At 41.7% G+C, this 17,050-nt stretch overlaps 1 protein-coding gene across 1 annotated transcript in view; it reads left to right on the top strand.

Moving 5' to 3' along the window:
• Positions 1–17,050, top strand: part of PKIB (cAMP-dependent protein kinase inhibitor beta) — a 38,901-nt gene that overhangs the window by 673 nt on the left and 21,178 nt on the right. The window lies entirely within an intron of this gene.

Genomic DNA, 17,050 nt, shown 5'->3' with positions numbered 1-17,050 from the left:
CGGACAGGAAGGGCTGCCTTGTTTTGCTCGTTTCCAGGGGGAACTCTCCGAAGTAATGGTTTGGGGGGAGGGGGGTTCTGTCCGTCGGGATGGGGGTGAAAGTGGGGAGCTATCAAACTTGCTTTTTCTTCTCAAAAGCGTGGGAGTTTGGTACAGGAGCAAATTGGGTGAGAGGCTGTCCCCGCTTTTGCTTCAAGCACGTCCTGGTGCTGTTTGATACCTGCTCTTGAAAGTCTCCTTTGCCCAAGTTGTGCGCACGTGTGAATGTTGGCGGTTCGTGATAGGAAGCGGACAAGAATCTGGTGTGTGTGTGTGTGTGTGTGTGTGTGTGTGTGTTCTAGCTAGTGGAGGGATTATATCTGCAGGTGTAAATATCAACAAGTGCCCGCACTCCCCAGCCAGCAGGTGGGCAATTCAGGACTGCAATCTTGTACACACTTACTGCTTAGTAAGTCCGGTTGAACTTGGAAGCGCCACAGAATCTGCCTTAGAGGCAGAAGGCCTCTGGTTGAGTCTGACACCACCAGGTAAGGGCTGGGAGAGAATCTTGCCTCAAATGTTGGGAAGCTGCTGCCGGTCAGTGTAAACAATACTGAACTAGATGGACCAGTGCTCTGGGTCAGTATAAGGTAGCTTCCCATGTTTCTTCTGAGACATGCTTCGGATTGTGCCATCAGTAGCTCTCTTCCAATCCACTGCCCCTAGAGAATTGTCTGTTCCTGTTACCGCTTCTGGAGTAAAAAAAAAAATAAAAATGCTCCTGTGATAATTTGGCATGTTTCTGTGAGCCTTGTAGCTCTATTTGTGTAATAGGCATTTTCCTATTTATTTGCATAAGAGGAGTGTTACTCCAGAAGCAATCAGTGTGATTAGGTAGTCATAAAACACAGGTTCCCAAACTGTGGGCCACCCAAACTTCTTCAAGGTGGTTACAGTGCCTGCATTAAATATCCAGTCTAGAGGTGATGATAGCTTTTTGCCTTCCAAGATCATAAACAAGGATTACCAAGCTGGGGCTCTTAGGCTCTAAGGCAGGATGCTCTTGTGCTGCCTTTCCCATCTTCTGTATTCAGTCAACCCTATCCCAAGCCCTGCTGGGATAGGCTGCTGGTTGTGTGGCAATGCTGCAGCCAAGGGTAAGGGTCAAAACATTGGCCGTTTCCCATCCCTCCATGGTTCATGCTTTTAAAAAATATGTCGTGCACCCAGTTTCTGCCATCTCAGTCTTCTACATTTCACACTTGGTTGCACTGATGAGGTGCTCTTCCAGGTGACTTTCATGTGTGTCAGACAAAATGATGTATTTTCAAAGGATAGTGTTAATAGCACTTTAGTGGAGGTGTTCTTGGAGGTGGGGCAGAGCTGTTGCAACAAGCACTGATAAACCTGCTACTGGCACAGCCTCCCTTAGCCTTGAAGGCAAGTAGGTAGCTGATATGAAGACGTAATTATTTTGACATGCCGAGTTGCCAGCTGAACAGTGTGCATCTGGAGAGAAGAAGAGTTATTGCCATAAATACTAACAGGATGAGCTAAGCTGGTCCCCCAGTAGCTTAGGAACGAAAGCTTTGGTTTGTTCACAATATTTTCTAAAGCTGGTCAAATACTGTAATTAGGAGAGATGCTGGTTGTGCATCACCTTCTGCCCTGGAAACTCTTAACCCTTATCCCAGACTGGAAGCTAGTTCTATTAATGAGTTGCAAAAAAGAAAAAAAGAGGCAGTTCATGATTGCTTACGGTAAGTGTTCCACTTCCTCCTTACTATACCATATTTCTCCTGTTCTGTTCCAAGATCTGGTGCCAAAATGGCCTCAGCTAATCACTGTATGAACTACAGTGGTACCTTGGGTTACATACACTTCAGGTTACAGACTGTGCTAACCCAGAAATAGTGCTTCAGGTTAAGAACTTTGCTTCAGGATAAGAACAGAAATCGGGCTCCAGCAGCAGGAGGCCCCATTAGCTAAAGTGGTGCTTCAGATTAAGAACAGTTTCAGGTTAAGAACAAATGAATTAAGTACTTAACCCGAGGTACCACTGTAATAGTGAACCCCAAAAGAAGCACAGTGAGAACTGAGTGTGCTTTGTGGCCATGACTTTTTTGGGGGGTGTTTGGAAACATGGGGGGAGGGCAGAATGGAATATCTTTTGGGAGGGCGTTGTTGGAACCCTGAACATTCCATATGGCTACATTTTGTCACAGGCCCCTTGTATGTGTGGATTATTTCTGCAGCCAATCAGAACGCGTTCTTCTTTAGGTAATTCATGGATTGCAAAAAATATGAAATGGCAAGTTGAAACACAAATCCACCCTGATGGGGGCACACACAGAGAGATTGGTCTGCTTCTGCACACAGGCCTTCCTTGCTGTGTCTGGCAAATAATGCTCAGAAACTCCTTTTGAAAACAGCTCGGGAAGGAAAGAATTGTTTGCTCAGCAACGTATTGATCATAATTAGTGTTTCCCCCCCGTGAAAGTTGCAGTGATATCATAATTAACTACTAGATGTTTTATCAGTTGCAAGTCACGTAGGTCTTCAGTTCTATGCACAGTAAAGGCAGCAAAAGTACATACAGTACTGTAATCTCTGGTGGCTCATTGAATTACAGCAATAAAACAACACGGTGGATTTGCTCAAGCTCACTGTGGGTGCAATGTCCTTGGGCGGATCCCCACAGGGCATAATGTAGCTCACTTTCCCCCTTCCCCCCCACTTATGGGCACTCAGTGCACCAGACCATTACAGGAAAGGAGGCTTCTAGCTCAAGTTCCATGACTGAGTGGGAGGAGGAAGAGGAGGAGGAGGGCTGGATGGGGATCTGGAAAGTGTGAAACACTTTCCCTTCATAAAACACAAGTCTAGAGTGATGTCTGCTGTTTCCAGGATCTCTTTCCATTGTGAGACTTTTGTGGGTGACCTGAGTTTGTTTGAATGCTGAGTGAGAACCCGAAACTGTTAGAAGGAAAATGAATTTACAGTGGTGCCTCGCAAGACGAAATTAATTCGTTCTGTGGGTTTTTTCGTCTTGCGAATTTTTCGTCTTGCGAAGCACGGTTTCGGAAAAGTTTTGGAAAAGCTTCAAAAATCACGAAAGTCTTCAAAAACCTCAAAAAAGGCTACCACACCGCGTGCTATGAGTTGCTCCTCGAAGTCAAGTCGCAACTGTATTAACGGTTTTAAGAAAAAGGAAACAAACTTGCAAGACGTTTCCGTCTTGCAAAGCAAGCCCATAGGGAAATTCGTCTTGCGAAGCAACTCAAAAAACCAAAAACACTTCACTTTCGTCTTGCGAGGCATTCGTCTTGTGAGGTACCACTGTATGTTGATTTGTATACAGTATATTAGTAACTTTGTATAAATGTACCATTTTTATATGTAACTGTGTATTTTCATACTGTTCTGTTTAAGTTTTCTGTTGTCGCTTCAGTTTTTTTGTACCCCGCTTAGAGATATTTTTATTATGTTAAGCGGTATGGAAATTCAATAATCAATACTCAAAGTGTGCACACTGAAAAGGGTAGTGGGGAGGAGGTAGGGCTGTTATTCACTGTCAGGAGCCTTTGCACCCGCAGTGTGTAATCTTCAAAAACTGGATCCTGGTCATTGACAGTAATAAAGTGAGTGATTCATACTCTTCAAAAATAGATTTTATTGCAGCAATTCAAAACTGTTGTGGCTTACACAGTGGGATTATTGAGTTGTAATCTCCAAAGTACAACAAGCTTATCTTTCTCTTCTGGTTTAATAAATATCTCCACGTGGTGACTATGTTTGGCATTATTTTTTTACTGCCATGTGCCCAGGCAGCAATTCAGGGGGTGCAGCTTCTCTTGCATTGAGTTACAGCAATGGGGAAATGTTTCTTTTGAATTTTCACTTGAAGTACAGACATATGCACTTTTAAAAGGAGCTCCTGATACATCACAATGACAGAAGTTTGTCCTGACTTGCTCACTTAACTCTGAAAAGGTTAAAACATTTATTAATTTGCCTATCTTTGGGCACCGAGTGAAAACTTTTCTCTACAACCAAGCTTTTGGCTGATTAAACAATATATGGCCTTTTATGTGTGTTTGTGGGGCAACTGGTTTGTTTGGTTTTTTTGTTAAGTACTTTGTGTTCTCCTTTTGTTTTTTTATGTTGTAAACCACCCTGATCAGATGAAGGGCAGTATACAAATTAAAAAAACTAAACCTGGGTTAAAACAAAAAAAAAATTCCTTCCAGTAGCACCTTAAAGACCAACTAAGTTAGTTCTTGGTATGAGCTTTCGTGTGCATGCACACTTCTTCAGATACACACGAAAGCTCATACCAAGAACTAACTTAGTTGGTCTTTAAGGTGCTACTGGAAGGATTTTTTTTTGTTTTGACTATGGCAGACCAACACGGCTACCTATCTGTAACTAAACCTGGGTTGTATTTGATACTTACTTACTTACTTTTACTAATCTGTTACTGTTGTTGTAATATTGTGTTTTTATGTGGTACACAGTCTTGTTGTTTTTTATGTAAGTGTGGTTTATAAATATTTAAATTAAAATGTATAATGTTTTGAGGAGAGGGTAATTATTGCCTACCAAAAAGTGCAGAGGTTACATAGTCTCCACGAAACCCAATTTTCTATGCACATTCTTCCTGTTTGCCTTGCAACCTGTGTGAACTGCTGTTCATTGTTCAATATGACAATGTTTTAAAGACTGAAAAGCACCGGAACCTTTCAAGTTCTTTTTCAGGCATTAGCTTCAGGGTACTTGATTGGTCCCTGCTCCTGCCAACTTAGCAGTTTGAAAGAAAGCACATCAAAGTGCAAGTAGATAAATAGGTACCTCTCCGGTGGGAAGGTAAACGGCGTTTCTGCGCTGCTCTGGTTTGCCAGAAGCGGCTTAGTCATGCTGGCCACATGACCCGGAAGCTGTACGCCGGCTCCCTTGGCCAATAAAGCGAGATGAGCGCCGCAACCCCAGAGTTGGCCACGACTGGACCTAATGGTCAGGGGTCCCTTTACCTTTTACTAATAAGACTGAATATTTTCCTACCTGGCTGTGCTAGGTTGCTGATCACTAGGGGCACTTGGAGATCAAAGAGTGGTCTGGATTACCAATGAAGTGTAGACCTGAAGAGTTCTGCCACTACTATTATGGTGTCAAGACTTTTAGTGGCAGTTCTGTTGTCTCATATTAAAATCACAACCCCTGCTTTCACAAAATGGATTATTGCAATAATGTTTGCATTTGAAAAAAGCAATGATAGTCTTCCAATATTCACCTACAGTGAATCTCTAAAAGCATAATCTCTTTTGTTCTCTAAAATCCTTCCAGTGAGGTGTGATTGAAATATCAAAAGCATTTACCTGCTAGACATTCCAGGTATCTGCTGTGTCATTTAACTGGTGCTTACTGGGCCATTCTCATGTGGCTGCTGATTTGCCTTGGAGCTTGCAGATCACTGGTGCGCTCACATGGCATGCAAATGTCCCAGTGTGTTGCAGTAAGGTAAAGGTAAAGGGACCCCTGACCGTTAGGTCCAGTCATGACTGACTCTGGGGTTGCGGCGCTCATCTCACTTTATTGGCCGAGGGAGCAGGCGTACAGCTTCCGGGTCATGTGGCCAGCATGACTAAGCCGCTTCTGGCAAACCAGAGCAGCGCATGGAAACGGTGTTTACCTTCCTGCCGGAGCGATACCTATTTATCTACTTGCACTTTGATGTGCTTTTGAACTGCTAGGTTGGCAGGAGCCAGGACCGAGCAACGGGAGCTCACCCCGTCACAGGGATTCGAACCTCCAACCTTCTGATCGGCAAGTCCTAGGCGCTGTGGTTTAACCCACAGCGCCACCCGCGTCCCTTGTGTGTTGCAGTAAGCATCTGTTAAATAAAATGACTGTGATATGAAATGCCTTAATGTGCAAGTGCTTTTCCGTGGCCTTGTCACAGCTATGTCTGTCCACAGCTTTCTGTTGTTGTGCTATAGTTAAATGCATGGCTGCTTTTACCCCCTTTCGTGATGTGGATTATTACTTTGCCATACATTTGCACTTTGGTTTTCCTTTACTGGTTGGTTATCAGGTACAGCATTTTTGCCTAAGAGCAAGTGCATATGGCGTTAGAAATAATACCTAGCTTGTAAATAGCTTGATGTTTATAAAACTCTTCATATATGGAACACAAAACAGTGGTTTAAAGAAAGGAACTTGCAAAGATACAGTTACTGGTATTCAACTAAGTTCATTGTGTTCACTAATTTCAGTGGGTCTACTTTGAGTCAAACTTTGTTGAATATCACCCAATATCTTTTCAGGGGTTTGATTGATAATCCTGAATGTGGCAGGATGCATCCATGTCTGGTTATGTAATGGCATTCTCCTAAATGATTAGCTGTCATCTTAGAAACCTAACAAAGTAATTTAAACCGATGTCAGGCAGCTTGCATACTTGGCAGCTTATGGTTTGGAGGATTTTTCAATTCTATGTTGAACGTAACCTTGCAATTTAAACCAATTACAGAAGGATTGAATTACTGCCACGCGGGTTATAAACACATGGGCTATGTTTAGCTTGACCTGAAATGGCAAGGGAATACTGTGATGGTGTCCTCCCTGCACCCTCATGGTCCATCTGCATTCCTGAAACTATCATAAAGAAGTTCACCTTCCTCTTTTCCTGGACATCAGAAACATTGGTCTTTTACCCTCCATAAGATGATCTGCTTAGCCTACCACTACCCATTCCCTCCGTTTGTGCTACAGCAGAGTGCGTACAGTACTTGGAAACCACAAATCCTAAACCTAGGATATCAGCCAATTGTTCTAGGGACTTACTGACCCCCAAAGAGCCAGGCCACTAAGAAAGAGAAGTCTCTGCTTGATGCTTCACCAAAGACAACCGTAAACCTGCTGTTAACCTGTTTGACTGTCATAGCTCTCAAACAAGAAGTGTTGAGACTTGAACTCAAACAAAACTTCTTCAGATCTTTCTAAGCAGCCTCAGAATCCCCAGAGTTCTTTGCATAACATCCATCACTCTCCAGAATGACTCAGTTTTTCTTTTTACGTAGAAGTAAATTACAGAAATTCTGGGTTCAAAATTTCCACTTTTACTTTTTCAGTACAGTGGTACCGCTGGTTACATACTTAATTCGTTCTGGAGGTCCGTTCTGAACCTGAAACTGTTCTTAACCTGAAGCACCACTTTAGCTAATGGGGCCTCCTGCTGCTGCCACACTGCCGCTGCCCGATTTCTGCTCTCATCCTGAAGCAAAGTTCTTAACCTGAGGTACTATTTCTGGATTAGCGGAGTCTGTAACCTGAAGCGTCTGTAACCTGAGGTACCACTGTATAGCGGTGCATCCCCTTGTTCTTGTTCTCACCAGAACTGGCTGTTCATTGTATATCTCTGAATACTAGGGAAATTCCTAACTAGAAAACTCTATTAAAGCTACAGATAGAGAAATGTAAAAACGCGCCTTCTCTTGGAGTTCCAATTACAGTGATTGCTGAGCATTTCTAGGCACAAGTTTGGGATTTCCAGGTCCGAGTGCTTTTTATTTTTATCTTTTTGCCCCACCATTTCCCCCACGAAAACCCACTCTTTACTGCTGAATCAGTGCAAAGAGCAATCCATGGAAAGCCTGAATTGCTGTTTGCTCTGATTCAGCAGTAAAGATTGGACTTTCCTGTGGAAAATGTCAGGGCAAAAAAGAAGTGCTCACATGCAGACTTGGAAAGTGTGGACGTATGCCTAGAAAGCATGGCACAAAAAGATAAACGTGGATGGTGCAGGATTGTTTTTCATGCTTTATTAAACGCCTAAAGCCACTGCACTCAGGTAGTTCACTTCCATGTGATAATCTCATAAAATAATGCTTTTACATGTAGTGTACTTTAGACTCATTAGCCATTACCTTTTGAACTTCCACTTTTCTAATTTCCCTATTTACCTCATGGTATCTATTTACCTCATGGTAATTCTCCAGAGCTTTCAATTCTGAAATCTGTTACCTCTTATGACAGTGCTCTGCCTCCTCTCACTTCTCACTTTTGTGCCATTTGTTAAATTTCCTCTTTTTGTCCTACCTGGGGAATGGAAAGAGAGAAGCATTTATTCAACCTTAAGAGAGATTCCTGCATCCTATGACTCTGAAACTTTGCTTTGTGATCGCAGCCCATCAGCCAGGTTACAGCCCATGTGACTGCAGTTTGTAGCCAAGCGGATTAGAATTAGCTTTAGAGAGTGGGTTTTATAAGGCACTGAATCAAAAGCTTAACTGAAAATACAACACAGCAACCACTTCCTCAGTTCCTACTAATTTGATTGTCTCGGGGAAATGTGTCAGTTTTGTCTGGGTGGATTTGTCATGCAAAAAACCATTTTGTTTATCTTGGATGGTTTTGAAACTTCCTAGATATTCTGTGATTTTTCTTCCCCTGTGTTAAAGGCAAAGAGTTGGCATATCAAGATTGCCTAGGATGCTTTTGTGCCTTTTCCTTTTTTTAAAAAAAAATCCTAAATATGTGTTCTTTTTTCATTTTGTCATAATTCACTGACATCTCACCCACAGTCTCTCTCCCAGTTCTTCTCTAGACAAACCAGACATGCTGGTGGTGGCTGTCTTCTTCCCAAGAGGAAGCAGAAGTTGAACTTGTGGGCTGCTGATTTATGCAAATGAAATATGCTGAATTGTGCAGACATTTGGTCCCAAGTGTATTTTTGATACCTCCATTAGGAATGGCTCTCTGATACTATTTATTGGCTGCCCCACCTCATCTGCCAAAGGAGAGCCTTACAAATATCAGTAATAAGACCATTCTTGCCCTCACGCTCATACATACAATCTAGAAGACAATACAGTGGTACCTCGGGTTACATGCACTTCAGGTTACAGGCTCTGCTAACCCAGAAATAGTGCTTCAGGTTAAGAACTTTGCTTCAGGATAAGAACAGAAATAATCTCCAGCGGCACAGCGGGAGGCCCCATTAGCTAAAGTGGAGCTTCAGGTTAAGAACTGTTTCAGGTTAAGAACAGACCTCCGGAACGAATTAAGTACTTAACCCAAGGTACCACTGTATATGAATGGAAAAGGAATTGGTAGGGAGGAAGAAAAGCAAATGGGCTTGGACACTCAAACACTTTGTCATGTCCACTGGCTTCCAGTCAGTTTCTGGGTCCAACTCAAGGTGCTTGTTTTAACCTTTAAAAACCCGAAGAGACTTAGGGCTATTTTAGTTGAGGATAATTTCCTTCCACATAGTCCTGCCTGTGAGCCTCCTGAGTGCCTGACCTGGATGACAGTAGAACTGGTGTTAACCAATTTGGCCAGAGGAGCAAAAGTCATGAAGCTAGCCCAAGTTTTCCAATCTTTCACATGGATTAACCTGGACAAGAAACAATAATATCCTTAAGTGGCTAGTTAGCAAATGGCTGAGAGATGAGAGCCTACCAAGTACCAGTCGTGGTTCATTTGTTCATAGTTGCTATCTCCACTAAAGTGCTTTCCAGTGTTCAAGCCTATAAAACTAAAGCTTTGCACTCTTGAATTTTGTAGGCATAAGTGTTGAGGATTTCAAATCATGTTATAAGCTCTTGAGCTGTTAACAGTGTTCACTACTTGGCTCCAGTTTGCAAACTTTTCTTTATGCTTCGTGGGACTGGAAACTTTGAGGAAAACTTAGAGTTTCAGTGTCCCAATGAGTGAATGTTTCTTCTTCTTCTTGAAATAGTTTGGATTCAACCTATTTTCTTTTAAATTAGAAAACGGGTGAGGGCAGGAATTTTTAATAATTGGGTTGTATCCAATCAGAGTAGACCTACTGAAACTAAGACTTTCTCACTTGGGTCCATTAATTTTAATGGGTTTACTTTGAGTAGGATACAACCCATTGTCCTTTCTCGCTTGCTGCTTCTTACCCTGTGTCCTTGAAAATAAGACCTGCAAGTAGAGTCTGTAATCTATACAGTTCTTTAATGTACACCTAGAGACTTGGGCAGAACTTAGGTTATTTTATTCAACCACATTTCAGGCTACATCATGGACTCTGAAATTCCGCCGTCTGCTATATGGGTTGACTGGTGGCAGTGTCCACTGCTGTTAAAAAAGGTCAGAATAACTTGCTGAGCATGTGGAATTGACAAAACAATACTATTCTTGTTTACGTGGGAGTTCCACTGTGCTCAGTGCTTTAGAATTGGAGCTTCAGAGAACAAAACTTTTGAATAAACGTCAAGTGTCTTTCTGTGTTCAATGCATTGACACACTTTCCAGGAGTAAGCCCCATTGAACAAGTTTGTATACATAACTTTACTGTTGAGTAAACAGTCAGTCTTGCAGTTGTCTGGATTGGAGCCTTAATTCAGATTTGGAGTTTAGTTCATATAGATGGAAGATTTATAGGCAACTTTACCAGATTAGGGGCGCTGTGGTGGATTGTACAAAATATAAAACTGGCTTCCCAAATCTTTTCTGATACCATCTGTCCCTTTTGCATATTATTATCAATTATTCTGGTATTTGAAACTCATGTGTTGAAACCTTAGTTAATGAAAACATGTTGACTTTTCTTTGTTTTATGTTTCTCTCTCTTACCCGACCCCCCTTGTGTGAAAAATGCAGAAATTACTTGAGACTCATGAGCTGAACAATCTAATTTAGCACAGTGGGCTTTCATGAGTCATAATTAGGAAGATCACAGCCAATTTCAACGCATGTTAGGCACACTTTATTGCCACCAGCTGAAACTTTTCCCATTAAAATGTACATGACTACCTAAAAGAGAGGTTTGTTCTCTGTGTGCTTCATACTGGGTTTTCCTTTTATATTTGTACAGCAGTGCTTGCCTTAAGTGGTATTTCTTCATAGTCAAGAATCAATTACTTCCGTGTAATTACTTCCATGTTTCAAAGTACACTCCCACCAGTTGTGTCCCCTCCAAGATGGGAGAACAGAGAGTTCCAGCTTTACTATCAAGGTTCAAAACTAATGAATCAGCCTCTTAAGCCATGAGCTGGCTTAGAAATAATTAGTTTTAAAATAATAAATTTGGGCTTATCTGCCTTTTGGTTCCTGAGCGGAAATTATATTCTCGTCTTTATAATAATCAGGGTTGTGTTGTTGTTTTTAACTAACTTAATCACATCTTTCCTGTTATTTTTTTATCAAGGTTCTAGCCTAACTTGTCACACCCAGTTCAGCAATAAAGCAAACTAGCATTGTTTGTATTTGTTGTAACCAGTGTGTGGCGGCTTTTGCAATCAATTTGTTAAAAGTCCGTTCCTCAGATTTGTCAGGTTGTCAAAGAAAATTCCTCAAAAATACGTAGGATTTCCGCCCTGTCTTTGCTTGCTTCTGTGCAGGCACAGTCAAAAATTTGCCCTTTGATTCAGAGATACTCAGGACAAGCCCGATTGGCTCTGAGTAATATAATACATAAAGCTTAATGGCATTTTATCTGTACATTCTAAAGAGACCTTTCTTTTCTGAGATAAGTGTTTCTTTAAAATATCAGCCAGCTGTTTTGTGCCCTGAGAAGAGCAAATATAAAAAATTCAGCAGCAGCATTCTTGTTCTTTTTTGCTCTTAACACACAGTCTTTTAAATAGCTTCTCTGGAGTGGGAGAGTTCAGTAAAAGCTCGTGCTAATGAAGTCTCCAGAGGAAATGGGAGTTCTTTGCTAATCTGCTATTAGGATTTATTTAAGGCTGCCTGAAAGATGGATTGTGTCTCTTGCTGATCTGGCCACACTTATGTAAACCGGTGGAATCTTGTTCCCTAAAGTTACAGAAGCAGCCTGGCGCTTTTGTGTGTTTGAATGTGTATGTTATGTATTCAATGGTCTGTGTTTGCCTGAGCTTGAGTCTGGAGTCTGGATTCTGAGTCCCTGTGTTCTGATTCAATACATGATATCCAATCACAGAACAATTCAGGATTTGGACCTCTACCATTGGCCCTTAAACTCTGAGTTATGATTCGCAGCTTGGAAGTCTAGACAGCCAATCACGTTGGGAGTGGGAGTGGCTCAGGCCTTCAGAAATGTATAAGCAGTTGCTTTGCTCCTGTTGTCTAGTTCTGTCAGTTCAATAAAGGTTCTTGCTGCTACCACTGTATCTTGCCTCGTGGGAACCCACCTACACTCCAGTGTACTCTGGGAAAGGTACAAAAACCCACATCTTAGAACACATGTTATATTTCTGCCTGATTAGTTAAGAAACTTTCCACCCTTAACCTTGCAGTATGAAAGCTCAAAAAGATTTGGAGGCAGAAATGGGTGGGTATGGGTGTGGGCATACATAACTTGAACAAACAGTGATTTCTCTCTGCCTTGCCTTGGCAAAATGTTGTAAATGATTATAATTCTCCCTAAGAAACCTAGAGCATTTCTGATCTACTCATTTCATTCTTTGTGACCCTGCTATCATAGGTTTATTAATCCAAACAAGGTATCAGGACAGGACACTAAGGAATATTTGTGACAGGTTGTGTTTTGACTGTGAACAGATGACCTCTTTTATTCTCTCTCTCTCTTTAAAAAAAAGCTACATTCACATCTAATCCAGAAATAATGACTCATCCAATTTTTATTTTCACTATAAATTAATGGCTTTCTGGATCCTAGCTATAAAAGGTATGAGAAATCACTCTGCATATGAAACATTTAGAGACTGTGCCATGTTAAGGTCACCAGAAGAGCACTGGGCTGTGGTGCCAAGAATCATGACATAGATGCCCTTTTTATGTGTTAATAGTGGTATTAGGTTTTCTGCATTAAGTTGCCATTTGAACTTACGTACATAGTAAAAGAGAGAGAGTTCTGAAAAGTAGTGGAGTGGGTGGGGGCGAAGTGCAACTGATTCATACTTCCTGTACCCCCTTTTTCCATATCCAAAGTAGCTATGAAATTCCTGGCCAGAATAGAAGATGTGGGGTGTGGGGTATACTCCATAAATAGTTGAAATGGAGAAATGTTTTGCTCCTACCACATCATCATCTGTATTAGTAAAATGAGGTGCCCATATGCAGGTACTTCAGGATCTTAAATGAGATACAGTATAGGAGAATGGAGAGCTTTCGGTGGAAGGTGTCCTACATCCCCGCAAACTCCAAAAACCAACGACACACTTGTAGAAAAATCTTGTGCACAAGAACTTTCTTTGAATGTTGGGTGATTCCTGCTGGCTGAGGAACAGGGATACCCAAAGGGAGGGAGCAGCCTCAAGGTCAATACAATGCAATATAAAGTTCAGTGCTGTGGCCTGAGAAGTTTTCTTTATAACTTATTTGCGGTCTTCCTCTCTGCTTGAAGATACTTGGGTGCCTGATTCAGTGTCACTGTTGAAACAGACGGAATTTACGCACATATAAAAAATGCTGTGAAAATGCTTTAAGAAAACATTTTGAAAAATGCATTGAATTTTGCATAACTCACTTTCGCCATCTAGTGTCTCATTCATATATTGCACTTTGCAACACATTTAAAACGTTTTATTTGCAGCTTTGTAGATGAGTCCACAGGCTTAGCTTAGTTGCTCTTGGGTCAGACCCAATAAAAAGAGGCAAAAATAATAGCCAAGAGATCTTTAGCTCCATAACTTCCTTTAGTTTTGGACACTGGGCATGATCCACCCAAAGTGAAGCATACTTAAAACCAATTCATTTTAATGAGAGAGATAAATTAAACTCTTTCTGTTCAAATTGGTGGGACTTAGATGGGTTGAATAGATTGCACTACATTTCTCCCCACACCATTTCCGTATCTTACCATTTTCCTTCCTCCTTTGTGCTACCATCTAAAACTACAAGTCATTGTTCTCTTTGAAACTCATCCTGTGCTGCTTTTCCTCTCATTTTCTTCATCCTTTTTTCATCATAGTTGTCTTTAGCAGAAGGGCTTATGTAGGCTGATAGATTTAGGATTCTAGCGAGAGCATCCATCTTCCTTAAAACACAGTAGGTATGGCAAGACAGCTGTGAGGTAGATGATAAATCTGTCCATTATGTATCTAGAGGGCGATTGATGGATGGTTGTTTGTGAAGCCTTTACTATTAAGTCCTTTAATGAGGAGCTTTATGCAGCAAGCAGGTAGGAGAATCACCTTTAGCCATATACTTGAGTGACTGGCTCTTCATGTATAAGTCATTTTTCTTTACCATTATGTATAAAAGTCAAGCATCCTTACATATTAGGCTACAGCATCATGGAGCCCACTTCAGGTCAGATATAATAAGCACTTGAACAAAAACATTTCCCATGGAGAGGAGGCTGGATGTCAGTTTTCAAAAGCTATTGTAGTAAGCAGGGAGCCTGTTGACAGACAACAACAATAAGGAGGGCAATAACTTTATCGGGCTCCAATAAATAAACCCCTTTTTTTCCTCTTTCTGCCCCACAGCCTGTGCCATCACATCCCCCATTTATTTTGCCTCTTGTTGGCTAGATTGCAAATAGTTTTATATTTTAAAAAAATTTACTACACAACATTAGGTGCTTATAAATAATGTAAAACATTTTTTTTTTGTCAAAGTGAAGACATTAACTGGGTCAACCCTTGTGTTTCTTAAGCTTGATTCACTAAAATAACAGCAAGAGAGGATATCTGACACCTGTCTTAGCCAAGCACTGCTCCCTTGGGAAAGACATGGTCTGATGACTTCTGCTTCTGAAATGGAAATTGCTGGATTCAGCGCATTTATAAAGATTTGGCCCTACATCAGGGATTTGAGCCCACCCAGGAGAATCCAGACCAGTTTTGTGTTTGTTTTTTGTGGGTATATTCTGGAACATGTCAGTGATGCAGTAATACAGTTGGGTTACAGACGCTTCAGGTTACAGACTCTACTAACCCAGAAGTAGTACCTCGGGTTAAGAACTTTGCTTCAGGATGAGAACAGAAATCGTGCTCCGGTGGCGCAGCAGCAGCGGGAGGCCCCATTAGCTAAAGTGGTACCTCAGGTTAAGAACAGTTTCAGGTTAAGAACGGACCTCCGGAACGAATTAAGTTCTTAACCCGAGGTACCACTGTAGTGCATTTGTGATGGATGTATACTGGACCATCCGGACATAATTTTTCCATTTCCAATTGGATTTTATATGCAATTTGATTGTAGCAAGACCTCTCCGTGGTTTACAAGATATATTAAAAGTGTCAGTGAAAACAGTTTAAAACATCTGAAAATAATTAAAGTGAAGGAGATAAAACACGTCAACAGCTATTTGTCTTTGTTCAGGCTTGCATAAACAAAAATGGTTTAAACAGGCACCGGAAAGAGTACTGATGTCGATCGGCAAAGTACTGTATCTTAAAGATGGATTTCTTGCAACTTCATTAGTTCTGTGATGCTTCCCAAAAGTTGTTGCGTTATTGCTGTCTGGTGGAGGGGGCACTCTTGCACTACAGTGAAATAAAAGGGATGTATGAAGGGCTCTTCAGTTTGCAGTGGGGGGGGGGGCAACATTGGAGAAGCCTGAATGAACCAGGTGAGTCTTATTAATTTGTTAGTTTTAACCTTTGATCTTCAATGGCAAGAGCTTGGGAAACAATAATGACTGCAGATACAGAGGATTGCCCCACTCTGGCAGTCTGCAGAAAGTATGAGTATACATATATGCTGTTCCATATTGCATATATTTTTTTGGGGGGGAGGTCTCATTTCCTGGCCTAACGGTGGCACAAATGGGAACTCTGAGTTAGCAGGTCCTCTGCTCGCAGCAGACTAAGGTGGTCTTTGCAGTCTGTCTTGGTCTTAGAGAATCTTTCAGCAGAATGGTGTGCTTGGGAAACTGACAGGGACTCAGATCAAGATGGTTTTATTGTAGTTCCACTTTAGGTTAACCTTGCCACACCAAACCTTATGGGTAGTATTGAAGATTGGAGAGTGGGAACAAGGATACAGCTATGTACTGTGAGAAAACTGCAGAACAGGTTTAGGGTTTGTGTGTGTGTGTGTGTGTGTGTGTGTGTGTGTGTGTTTGAAAATGGTTGTGTATCTGTGGTAACCAACATGGTTGCTTCTGGATGTGGTGGAGTTGAACCCCCATCAGCCTTATCCAACATGGCCAGTGGTCTGGGATAAGAGTTGTAATCCAGTGACATCAAGAGTGTGCCATATTTGCTACCCCTGCTACTAGAAGGATGTTGTTATAGCCCTCAAATCTACCAATTTTCCTTATATTCTACCCACTGAATCTGCACAATGAGATTATTTGGGGACCTAGTCCAGTGTGAAAGCACGTCAAAGTGCAAGTAGATAAATAGGGACCGAACGGCGGGAAGATAAACGGCGTTTCCGTGTGCTGCTCTGGTTTGCCAGAAGCGGCTTAGTCATGCTGGCCACATGACCCGGAAGCTGTCTGCGGACAAACACCGGCTCCCTCGGCCTATAGAGCGAGATGAGCACTCAACCCCAGAGTCGGTCACGACTGGACCTAATGGTCAGGGGTCCCTTTACCTTTACATTAGTCCAGTGTTAACTGCCGTTTGACAGGCTCTCTGCTTATTTACAGCGGCTCTTGTGTCCTGGGAAGGGCAAGGTCGGCTGCCATCTTTAAGAGGCGTGCTTGTGTTAGAGGTGGTGATACACCACAACGTTTTGTTGCCAGTCCCAGTTGTACCACATTATTGCTGAACAGTGACAAACCAAAGGTGATGTGAAACAGAATTTGGGAAACGCTGAAGGCAATAATTAAACAGAGAGCCAGTAAGGCATGATTTTAAAAATCAAAGATATTAATGAGTTGATGTGTGTGGATGGATTTACTTTGGATGAGCAGCATCCCTCCCACTCAACAATTTTCTACATGAAAGACTTGTGATTCAGATGAATTAGGCACTCTCGCTACTAACTGTTTGCAGGTTGAAGCTGTAGAGGCAAGGCTACAAGAAAGAAGGTGTTTTTATCATAGTGAGCAAAGCCATTCATTGAACGGTAACTAAGGTAATCACTTATGGATCTGATCTGCAAGCAGAACAATTAAACAAGCAAATAAAATATGTTACCACTACCTGCCCCCCCCCAATTGACTTAACAAAGTCAGGGATATTCCAATTAAGTGCCATAT

The sequence above is a fragment of the Podarcis muralis genome, chromosome 3 (assembly GCF_964188315.1).
Source record: "Podarcis muralis chromosome 3, rPodMur119.hap1.1, whole genome shotgun sequence".
Lineage (NCBI taxonomy): Eukaryota > Metazoa > Chordata > Lepidosauria > Squamata > Lacertidae > Podarcis > Podarcis muralis.
Note: the sequence above shows the minus strand (reverse complement) of the source record. Positions and strands in the feature narration are given on the sequence as shown.